Genomic DNA, 13216 nt, shown 5'->3' with positions numbered 1-13216 from the left:
ACGCAGGCTTCAGATATGGTATAAACAATATAATTTATTAAGACTAACAATACAAAACGCAGTGCAAAACTAAACCTAAACACAGTGCAAACAAACCAAACCAAACCACCCACAGATAACAATACATACAATGCAAGAGTCGTCAGGCAGGCCGGGTCAGTAGCAAGCGGGCAAACGGAGTACCAGGAACAGGCGGGAGAGTGGTCAGGGTCACAAGCTGGGTTCAGTAACTCACGGGCAGCGCGGTACAGAGGGTCAGGCAGAGAATGGTCAGGGTCACAAGCCAGGAATCAAACAGGAGAAGTCAGCAGAGGTCAGGATCAGGCAGGGTCGGCAACAAGTTAGACAGAAACAGGAACAGGAACAGGAATACAGGATACAAGATACAGGGGCCCATGGAAAACACACACCAAAGCCTTGACTGTGAGTCTGGCCATTCCTTAAATACAACCCCTGCAATCAGCTTCAGGTGTTTGGCTGATTGCAGGGGTGAGTCTCTGATTGCTGAGAGCACCCACTGGCCAGCCCTGGTACTGCAGCCCACAAGGCAGGTGAGTCCCACCATTATTGGCAAGTCCATTCCTGACACCCTGCAACTGTGCCACTCCAGATGACTGCCTGAATCGGTGTGACTCTGTTCTCAAACCCTCTCTGTACAAGAAATCAGCACACCCAGAGCTGGGAACAAACCTACAGCTTTTTAGAAGTGATGACCCCGAGTTGCAGTTTCAGCTCATTTCCGTGTTACTGTGTCTTGAAAAATCGTGGTGGATGGATCAAATTGAGAGAAGGCACAAAACTGAGAGGGCCCAAATCCAGCAGGGTAATGCACTGTTATTGCCATCTGCATCAAGAACTACAAGAGGCAGACCTACATTTATGGAGACCTGGAAGTGCGTTATCTGTTACCAAGTGGGACATTACGCACGGCCCTGTCCAAACATGAGGATATCTAGCCCACCAGCAAGTGCGGAAAATTTACCCCCTACTGTGTTTCGTGTTGGAGAAAATGGAGGAGGCTGGGTGGATAACCAGCCACCATTTACTGCAAGTAACAGCGTTACAGTTGGACTACAAGGTACGGGATCAGAGAATGTCCTAGCTGTTCCAGGATTGAGGAGTCCTGAGGATGTGGTCCCAATGAAAGCCACAGTTATCATAGGGGTTGGAGGAGTCACCCCTGTACTACCTACAGCTTGTGTTGCTTTGCCCCAAGGATCCAGAAGCAAAGTGAGAGAAGTGGGAATAGCAGATACCACTAACATACTATCGGGTACTGACCTGGGGCGGGTGGTAACCCAGAACAAGTCAAAGTCAACACCCCTGAAGTCTACATTTCCACCTGAGGCCTCAGAGTCACGTAACGTACTGTTGAGTGACTCAGTGCACTGGGAATTCTGGGGAGGGTCAGGGGGTGAAGGACTGTGTACCAGGGCTCTAGTGGATGTCTGGAGTCAAGGCCTGGAGAAGAGTTTTTAGATCCAGAGGACTCTGCAACTGACAATGTGTTATGTGATGCCAAATGTAATGACATTTGCAAGGCAGACCTTCCCTCTGCTGCAGTGGTGACTCAGGGTGCACACCAGTTGGCCCCGGACCAGTCATTGCGTGGCTGACCACACACTGGCAGATATAAATCTTATATACAATCTGGTGCACTGATTAGAGTTGAGGAGCAGTTTAGCAAGCTGAGGAGCAGCTTATCTGGATAGGAGTGGAGTCTCCCTCCGGTGGTGGCCAAGAGGTAGTGCGGGCTGTGAAAGTACATCACGGCTGGTTTTATATACGGTTTTATATATTCAAAGTCTCCTTTATTCTTTCTTGCCCAAAGTCACGGCCGCAAGTGCGCGCCACGTTAGCTAGTCACTGTGGGCGTGGCATGTGGGTGAACCCGTGACAGATTTTCATGGAGCTGAAACATCTGCGTTTCTCTTTTCAGCTTCAGGAAGATGGCAGAGTCTGATTACGTATAGGTGACAAAATCTTATTAGCACCCAGGTGCCACTTCCAGAGGAAGCTAGTCCCTTCAGATGCTAATTTGATGACCATCTGTCTCTGAATACCTTATTTCTTTAATGACAAGGACTGAAACTACATTTAGGATTACATTGTCATATTTTCTACAGGTCACATTTTATCTACTCAAATCTGTACATTTATGTCACATTTATGTCACACCTCGGCTATCCCATCTGACTACGTCCACTCTGATTCCCACCTGGTACCTGACCTTGGCTTGAACCGACTACCCAGTAAACATCCAAATCCCGGAAGGGCTTGCATACCATGCACAGGCGTCTCTTGTCTGCAGACCTATCTCTGTGCACCAGCTGTGCTTCTGAGTGCACCACCAACCAGCACTCCTACAGGCGACCTGTGCAACTTTGGGCCTGACTCCCACTGTCCCACTCTCAGGGGAGTCCGGAACTTAGCCACAAGGGAAGCCCTCTCTCCATTGGCCTCCATCACCAGGTACGTGATAGATAGCCTGATAGTTTAAGATAAGGAGTTCCAGAGGATGGGTTATGCTTTGGAGAAACCCTAGATGAGATCATGGGAGGAGGAGACAAGGAAGCTAGGTAATATATTCAACCAAGATTGATGTAGGTTGGGGCAGATTTGTAAATAGCATTTGTTAGCATTTTGAATGCTATTTGTTGGGCAATCGAAAGCCAGTGGAGAAATTGGTTGAGAGGGTTGGCAAACACTGAATGGTTGGAAAGTAGACGAGTCTGGCAGCAGCATTCATGATAACCTGAAAAGGGATATCCTGGGTAGAGGTAGGCCTTTGAGAAGTGAGTTACCGTATTTGCCGGCGTATAAGACGACTTTTTACCCCTTAAAAATCTTCTCAAAAGTCGGGGGTCGTCTTATACGCCAGTATACGGCATACTGACACTTTTTAGGGGGGCGGCGCGGTGCCGCCCCCGCCCCCCCCCTTCCCCTAACGGAAGGGACACTAAGTACAGGGGTGGGCAGGGGCTATTTCTTACCTGGTTCCGGTCCCACGATGATCCGGTCCAGGAAGCGCCTTCAGTTCGGCCACTGGATGTTTGCGCGGCTGCTCGGCTCCGCCTCCTCACCAGCGATTGGCTGCCAGAACTGTAGCTCAGGAAAGGCACACAGGCGGCCAATCACCGGCGAGGGGGTGGAGCCGAGCGGCCCCGCGAAAATCGAGTGCAGGACCAGCAGGTAAGTGGTCAGTGTAGAGGTGCTGCTGCAACCACATATGCTGGCTGCAGCAGCACCATACGAGAACAGAGTCAGCAAGTGTCAGTGGGAGGAATAGTGCCCCATCATTGGTGTCACTGATACCAATGATGGAGCACTATTCCTCCCACTGATACCTATGATGGGGCACTATTCCTCCACTGACACCAACGATGGGGCACTATTCCTCCCCCCCACTGACACCAACGATAGGGCACTATTCCTCCCACTGACACCAACGATGGGGCACTATTCCTCCCCCCCACTGACACCAACGATGGGGCACTATTCCTCCCCCCCACTGACACCAACGATGGGGCACTATTCCTCCCCCCCACTGACACCAACGATGGGGCACTATTCCTCCCCCCCACTGACATCAACGATGGGGCACTATCCCCCCCCCACTGACACCAATGATGGGGCACTATTCCACCCCCCACTGACACCAATGATGGGGCACTATTCCACCCCCCACTGACACCAATGATGGGGCACTATTCCACCCCCCACTGACACTAATGATGGGACACCATTCCTCCCACTGACACCAATGTTGGGACACTATACCTCCCACTGACACCAATGATGGGGCACTATTCCCCCCACTGATACCAATGATGGGGCACTATTCCCCCCACTGATACTAATGATGGGGCACTATTCCTCCCACTGATACCAATGATGGGGCACTATTCCTGCCACTGATACTAATGATGGGGCACTATTCCTGCCACTGATGCCAATGATGGGGCACTATTCCTGCCACTGATACCAATGATGGGGCACTATTCCTGCCACTGATACCAATGATGGGGCACTATTCCTCCCACTGATACCAATGATGGGGCACTATTCCTCCCACTGGTGTGCATTGGAAGAGGGGTAGTCTTATACGGCGAGTATAGCCCAAACACTACATTTTAGCAGGAAAAGTAGGGGGGTCGTCTTATACGCCCAGTCGTCTTATACGCCGGCAAATACGGTATAAAGATTTAGTTTGAGCGCTGTTAAGTATAATTTTGCTTTTCTTTATGGATTTATGACTGTAATTTTGAGATGTAACATCTTACAAACAATTTACAAGCATACTTCTCCCATCTTTTTCTGGGCTAGCACCCCATGCTACCCATATATGGCTCTGATAAATACCTATCATTCTTTTAATTTTATCTGTATATTTAACTTGGATATTTGGCTTTAATCTGAGAGATTATCCTGAAGAAGTGACCATCACAAAACATGTTGATATTATATGCTTAGTATACATACAGTAATTACTGCCTATATCTTAGGTGTTTATGTGGATATTTTACATTTGTCATTTTAACATGTATTAATAATATATACCGTTTTTAAATATACGTATGTACATATGTCAAATTGGTTTCATTAGGTGCATTCAAAGTTCCTTATTTTGTTCCCCATGTTGTCATAGAGGGTTTTCTTACCTTTGATTTTCAGGATGACATCTTATGGACAGTGTATTTTTAGTTTATGATTCCTACCACATTTGGCTTTCCTTAGCTTACGAAAGTGGTGTAAAACCCATACTGATATGTCAGTTAGTAATGCGAAAGGAGACTGAAGGAATTAGGTGAGGAGAACAGACAAAGATTTGGGTGTCAGCAGCACATAGATGGTAGAGGAAGCTGTAAGGGGTTATCAAATGACCAAGGGAGGAGGTGTAGACAGAGAAGAGAAGGACTCCAAAGACTGTGCCTGGGGGACCCCTACAGAAAGAGGAAGTGGATAGGAGGAAACAGCTGTAGGCAACACTGAAGGAATGTGTCAATATATAGGAGGAGAACCAAGAAAAAGCATAGTCTCTGAGACCAGCAGAGTGGATTTTTTTTTAGGAGGACTGGGTGGAAAACAGTATCAAAAACACCAGTAGTCTAGTAGTATTTTTTTTATAATTCTGTTTTGTCATTGTATACATACAAAAAGATTTATCAAGGCACTCTTTACAACATTAATTTAAAAAAAACATCTTTCAGCATGCATACTTCTTAACACATGTCCACATATCTGTCCTTAAAGATAGCAAAAATATAAAATATTTCAAAAAAGAAAATATTTCACATAGAATTCTTAAGACTTTTTAGACACTACAGCACATGCAAAAAAAGCCAAAACTATACTTTCAGCAATTAGTGTGCATTTCAAGTGTCCTAATTTTTTTCCTTGATGGCAATGGAGAAAACACTGTAACCTGACTGGGACGGATCACTATTAATAGCTTTTGCTTGTTTTTTTTTCTCAACTGACATACAGTATGCTGTATCCAAATTTGATAGATCCTTATCTATGATCCTCAGTGCCCCCACACTGGCATTTCTTATCTTCCACCCTGCAGCTGACATACTAAACTACAGAACAATGCAGAAGAATATTCTCAACGGTGCAATGATAAAAATGGACCAGAATCCTTAAGTGACATCCAGCCCATCTCAATCACTGAATCTCTGTTGAGCTTTTTCACCAGAAAATAAGTATTTTGATATCTTCCTCATAACATGCACTCCCAAAAATGTGAGCATGCCCATCCTTTCCTCCTCCTCACTATCCATATATAATGGGGAATGATTGATCTTTTGTTGATCGCCTATAATCAACAATTATTTCCTAAGTTTTTGCAGTATTATAGCAGTATTAAATGCAAAATCAAACTTTTTATTATACTGCAGCTTACCATTTATTAGATGTAATAGCTGTATTAGTTTCCCTTTTTAGGTTTTTTTTTCTTCTAGTTTCATGTTTGTTTTTTTAACAGAAAGTTGCAGTTACAGGGATGAGACAAACCATTTAACACTGACAAAGGTGCTTATAATGATCAGCTTTTATTTATTTTTGGAAAACCTTTATCTCAAAAGAAAAGAAAATGTTTGCGGTAACTGATTAAAACATATTAGCTGAAGTTTGGCTTTAATATGCTACCGTATTTAAATCTGATGCATCGAACACTCCCGTCCCCCAGACTGACAATGCTGCTGTCCAAAGATTCCCTCTGTGCTCTTTCATCCAGAGTGGTGTCTGTATGATACAGGATATGTGTTACTGTCCAGATCACCAGGGGAAAATAGGGGTAAAAAAAGACTAATGCAATCACCACCATTTATCTAATGATTGTTAAGCTGCAATATATTATATTTTTAGTTTTGGGTTTAATACCACTTTAAAATGGTTTTATCCCTTACATATACCCAATGAAATGACTGGCCTTTAGGTGATACACAGAGATGAAACCGTACCTCCCACATAGGTTGTAACTGTAGCACTCCCTCCTCTACAGCCTCCTAAAGCACACTTTTTACACAGCATTTCTAAGCTCTAACAGGCAGGGGACAGGGATCTGATATCACACACTGCAGTGCACAGAGAGGAGAGCTGAGCGTAATCTGAGACCTGAGTGGATGGAAAGGACACATCCGCTCTACACATAGTAGCATAGGGAAACATGTACAGCTGAAGCTGTAAATCGCCTACTATGTGCAGGAGGGTGGTGGGGCTGTCCCCAAGTATTCTGTGGTGTAGGTATAACCTGTCAGCAGTGACTCATGTAGAAAGCAGACTGAAGATATAGCAGATTGTAACCAGGTGCTTTGGATTGGGGCAAGTACACGCTATAGAGGCTTTGTTCATTTTTCCTTTCAGAGGTTTACAACCACTTAAAAGTGTTATTAAACCCACAACAGTTAAATCAGTCTGTATATGCAGTAAAGCATGCTTGTTATACTCACCGTGAAACCTAAGTGCATTGTGTAAAAAGGCTGTTTGATCCCGTCTTCTCTGATCCTCCCCTTCTTCTACTTCTTCTTCAAAGCTCAACCAAATGTTGCATTTCATGCCATTAAGCTGTCTCAACATTATCTTCTATGAGTCCAACTAAAGTGGTGTCATCAGTAGGGTTGGGCTTCATGTTCGAGAAGAACATAAGCTGTTCACCCGTCACACCCCACAATGCACTGAGCCATGACAGTGCATTGTGATTGGCCACAGGTCAGGTGCAACGCTTTGGCCAATCACAGAGCATGATGATGTCACATTGTCATGGTGACGTCATCACACTATTTAAGAACTGTCATTCTGGCACAGCTGTCAGGAGCCAGCGTTAAGAGCAGAGCGGTTTTTTAATTTCTATTTTCGGGTCGGCAGTGGTGTTGGGCATCGAGATTGGCATTGGATCTACTTTGGGGGACATTTTTTTTTATTTTTGTTCTTATTAAGGGACTTTGTCAAAGACTGTCTCGTGTCATTTATATATTACACTTTTTTTGGGAATGGGTAGCGGTATCATATACCCCATACTCATTCACATGGGGGGCTGGCATCTGGGGGCCCCCTTGCTAAACGGGGCTTTCATATTTTGATAAGCCCTCCACCTGACGACCTCCACAACCACCAGCCATGGTTGTGGGAAAGAGGCCCTTGTCCCCATCAACATGGGGACAAGGTGCTTTGGGTGGGGGAAGCCCTCCTGCCCCAAAGCACCTCCCCTGTTGAGGGCATGTGGCCTGGTATTGTTCAGGAGGCGTTGGATGCTCACTCATTCCCGCATTTCCTGACCTGCTTGGTTGCATGCTCGGATAAGGGTCTGGTATGCATTAACTTCTTCACTAATTTGTCAGGAACTACTGTGTTAAATGCTGAACTAAAATCAATGAATAACATTGTAACATACAGTATGTGTTTGAGTGCACAAGGTGTGTCAAAGCAATATGCAAAACAATAGAAATCACATCATCTGTCATTCTGTTTACTCAATTGGCAAACTGATACTTACCCAGATCAACAGGGATGCTTACCTTACGATTTGATAAAACAAAGTGTGCAAGCTTCTCAAAACACCTAATGATGGTAAGTGTTAGAGCAATTGGATGATAATTATTTAAGTATGTTACTGCTGAATTTTTAGGTAATGGAACAATAGTAGTAGATTTAAAGCAAGAAGATAGTGCAGCTTGTAACAATGACACATTATATATATCAGTGAAAACACCTGCTAACTGATCTGCACATATCCTCAATATATGGCCTGACACCCCATCTAGGCCTGCTATGTTTCTGAAGTCAATCTTCTTTAACCCTGATCAGACCTCATATTTTCAAAATTCAAAAATATATTCTACCCCTTAACATCTCAGATTTTGCTCCTCAAATTAAGCAAAAAATTGTCATCCTGTGTATTGCTAGATTTGAAATCTTCCATTGCTTTAACCCCCTTCCACTTGCTACAAGAATTTTGATTCTCAAAATGTGCTGTTTATATCTATGCTTAGCCTCCATGATGCCTTTATTTAATTAATTCAGAGCTTTCCTGTAAGTCATAGGGTCACCTGATCTAAAGACCACAACTTTCATGCTGTTCTAGCAAGGTGTATCTAATAAAGTGGCTGGTGAGTGTGTATATATATATATATATATATATATATTATATATATAGTCATGTCTCCATCTTGACTTTTCTGCTGGTGTTCCAGCACTCCACTTTTGTGCCTGCCACAGAACCCCCTGGCTTATGGCTTAAAGGGGGACCCACTAATGCATCTGCCTTCAACCCCCCCCCCCCCCATTTATGTCTTCTGTGAGGTCTGTATAGTTCTGGTGAGCTCTGTAGAGTTATGACGGGGTCTATAGAGTTCTGACAGTGTCTATAGAGTGCAATGGGCAGGGTCTATAGAGTGCAATGGGCACTATAAAAGGGCACTATAATGATTACAGTGCCCCTTTGGGCCCTTTACAGTGCAGTCCACTTTATATCACAGTACCACTTTACACTACAGGACTGACTCATGAATATTCTGTCACAAACTGCACCCATGAATGCCCCCCCCCCCAACCTGGGTCCCTGGAAAAATTGGGTGCTCAATCTAATATACCCGACCTATCTCTTTGGCATCTATTAGTCTTATTATGTGGTCTGACCACGCAATGGTATCTATCACTTTTTTCAAATCCTTGCTGGATGACATGTTTGTTTTACATCATTGTTTCAACACGGACCCATAATAAAACACATCCAACACACAGTTAACCCTTTGATCGCCCCTCATTTTAACCCCTTCTTGCCCAGTGCCATTAGTACAGTGTCAGTGCTTTTTTCAGCACTGGTCACTGTATTTGTATCACTGGGGATGTAAGTGACACCAAGTCAGTTCCCCCCAGTGTCAGAATGCCCGCCACAGTCCTGCTATAAGTCGATGATTGCCGCCTTTACTAGTAAAAATTAAAATAAAAAATTAAAATCCAAGTATATATACCGTCATTTGTAAATGCTATAACTTTCACGTAAGCCAATTAATTTACCCGTATTGGGATTTTTTTTTAGCAAAGACATGTCACAGAATACATTTTGGCCTAAATTTATGATGAAATTTGATTTCCTAAATTTTTTTACTAGACATGTTAAAATAGCAAAAAGTCCTAAATAATGTTTTTTTTCTCAAAATTGCACAAAAAATAAAATATGCACAGGCAGTCAAATACAACTCAAAGAAAGCTCAATTCATGGGAAAAAAGGAAGTAAATTTAATTTCGGTGCAGCATTGAATGACCGCTCAATTTTACAGTAACGCAGCACCGTAATGCAAAAAAATGGCCTGGTCAGAAAGGGGGTAAAAGTCTCAGGAGGGCAAGTGGTGAAAGTTCCACAATCCTGCTATCTGATTTCTTTTATGTGTCATGAGAAAATGTAAAGCTACTTAGGCCAATCCCCAAACTCTCTTAATATCTTCCCCTGCCAAAAGCCATAACAAATAGATTTTTGCATTATTTTTAAAATTTGACTGAAATACCTGTAATGATTATTGGGCATTTAGAGGACATTCTCCAATATTCTACTGTCTATGCCACCATTTTGTAAGTAAAGCATCACCTATTATTCTCCTTAGACCTTACCCCAATATTTAACCTGATGTATATGCAACATGAGAAAGAGTTCTGTAAGTTAGATTTATGGACTGTTTTGAATTTGTGGTTATTGATTTGGGATATTTTTTTTTTCTTTTTCCTTAAATGTTCCTTGATTTGTTATATCTATGTTTTTGTAGAATTCAATATACTAGCAAGTGACTGCACTTGAATGCATTTTGACTTAGTATAATATATTTTTGCTCTGACTTTTTTTTTCACTTTTGGTATGCTTATGCATATGCATAACTCTGAAATGCCTCCCCAAAAGATTTTGTCTCTTCAGTTTTTCTTTCAATATATTTTTTTTTTATAAGAGAGATACAAATCAGTTTGCAAATCGATGCAACCAATACCGTATATTGACAAAGAAGTGATCATTACATAAATGATACAAACAGTAAGAAGACAAGGTCAACGATTGGTCAATATAGCGAATATATAGTGAAGGAAGTAGCAGCCATAAGGCTGATACTATTGGTTGACCTCGGTGACAGACATGGTATCTGTCTGGTAAAGCAAACTTAGGCTTCGTTATGAAAGAAATAGGAAGCGAAGAAAAGAGAAGGGGAGAAGGAGGAGAGGAACAGGAGGGGGTATGATGCAGGGAATGTTCGCCCACTGGGAAGCCACTTATGCGGCTGGCAGACTCACCAAAGAGATCATTGGATGTCGGTATGTGAAGCATGGGATCCAGATTCTAAGTAATTTTGCTAATTAATAAAAATGCCATCTAGATGAAATTCAACTTCTGAAAAATGGGTGAATTGCTTCTTCCACACCTTAGCAATTGTAAGTTTAGAAGCCAGTAGCACAAAGTGGACCAACTGGAATTGGAGTTTAGTAATGCTCAGGGGTTTAAAATGCAGGAAGGCCAGCCAAGGTTCCTTAGTAAGCAGCATTCCAAGTAGTGAATGCAACAGCAAGAAGATCCTGGTCCAGAAGCGGCCCAGCATAGGGCAGGTCCACCAAATATGTAGGAAATCACCAAGGACCTGACATCTTCAGAAACAGAGGCCTGAGTATCCAGGGATTATATGGGCAAGTCAGGAAGAGACCATATACCATCTGGTAATTACTTTGTATGCAGATTCCAGGATAGTTACATAATTAGTGCAAAAAGCAGTGGAGGACCAAATGGCCTGCCTGTCCAAAGCAGGCTTTTGAGACCTCAAATCTTCCTCCCACTGAGCCACATAGGCATGAGCTGTGGGTGTGGCTAATTGGTTACACTGGGAGTACACTAAGGAGATAAGTTTATAAGCCAGTGGGGTGTAGTGGCAAGCGTGTTCGAAGGTGGTAGGCAATGTGGAAAGGTCTTTTTCTCGAAGGAGGCCAGTGATCCAGTGCCTAATCTACATGTATCCGAAGAGCTCAGTTGCTGGAGCTTTGAAACATTCTCTGATGGTTTGTCATGAGAGCATTGAGTCCTTCTGCAAGAAGGCAAGGACAATATTAAATCTGCGCGTGATACACTAGCTAAAGGAGAGAGGAGAGGTGAGACTTGGTGGGAAGAGGGGGTTGCCCATGAGAGGGAGCAAAGGGAGATAGGAAGAAAGTAGATTACTGGAGTATTTAACACCATCTCAGACTTATAGTGCGTGTTTCATTAGATAGCTCAGTGTAGGAGGGTGTAAAAAAGGGAGAAATCCATGGTAGGAATGTATGTTAACAGGCCCACAAGATGTGGTTTCGAGGTTCACCTACAGGGGAGCCTCCTTATTCGTGTATAAGGCAATAAGCGGAGTGATCTGAGCTGCTTGATATTATTTTGTCTGGTTTGGGATCCCAATCCTCCCTGACTTTGGTGGATGTACACGATGCACTGTGGAGAATCGGGGACATTGGGAATGTCAAACAAAGAACACAAAATGGTTTTGAAAAGATCTGATGGGAAATTGCACACAATGGGGTTGATATTCTAAAGTAGAGTACTTCATATTCACCTTGCATCATGAATTTTTACTTACCTCAGTGAATGGGGTAAAAATTCACTTTGCAAAGAATACCCAATCACATGCAATTAAAATTAAAAGACAAAAAACACACTCTAAAATGGTTTGCTGGATTAAAAAAAAAAAAAATAGAGTAGCATTTGCATTTAGCTTTTTAATTAAATTACTGAATAAAATATGCATTGCCCATACTTACTTTTCTAATTTAAAGTGGTTCTTAAGGTTTAAGATTTTTTGTAACCTTCATGCATTGTATGCATGAAAATAAAAAACCATCTGTGTGTAGCAGCCCTCCCAACCTTCCCTAACACTTATCTGAGACCCATTCCGATATGGTGATGTCCGTGAGAGCCTCAGTTCTCCGGGGACTCTCGCTCCTGATTGGCTGAGGCAGCAGCGGGAGCCAATCAAGAGAAGGAGGGGACGGGGCCAAGCTGTGGCTCTCTGTGTGAGTGGACACACAGAGCCGCTGATCAACAGTTTACCTACACGGATGCCCCCGTAGCAAGTGGCACCCAACAGGAGGGAAGGGCTAGGAACGCTGGCTGGGTACCTGGTGAGAGGAAGATCCAGGCTTCTCTGCTGCCAATCGACATTACAGAGCCAGTTCAGACTATGGAGGGATCCTGACTTTAATGTCAGGATCCACACAGATTTCTGACCAGCAACTAGCTCAGCCCGCCCTCCACAGCTTGGTGCTCCAGTGGAGCGCTGGAAGGACAGAGCACAGAGCTGTGACTGACAGTCATTGGCTCTCTGTTCACTGAAGGCCAAGATTTGAGTGAACAGTGGTCTTTGATCACTCAGTTTTAGAGGTGGAGGGGGGACAGATGTAGCATCAGACCAATGCTGCATCTACCTAGATGAGTATGAATGTTTTTTTAATTGTAGAAAATTATTTTGCATGTATCCCAGAAAACCATGTAAAATTATAAAAAAGAAGATACTACATTTGTATGAATGGAGTCACTGTACTTCTTGTATCCTCTACCCTGCTCTATATGGTTTGTCCTTAATCCCAGTCCTGAATTTACCTCTGCTATTTAGCTACTGAAGAGGATGGGACCAAAAGATGAAATTGTCGCTATGCAGTTATTTTCCCCAAATAACATACCATATCTGTCATCAAATTCAACACT

The sequence above is a fragment of the Staurois parvus genome, unplaced genomic scaffold, assembly GCF_062004578.1.
Source record: "Staurois parvus isolate SC_StPar_1 unplaced genomic scaffold, SC_StPar_1.0 ptg000011l, whole genome shotgun sequence".
Taxonomy (NCBI): Eukaryota; Metazoa; Chordata; class Amphibia; order Anura; family Ranidae; genus Staurois; species Staurois parvus.
This window is presented reverse-complemented; position numbering follows the sequence as displayed.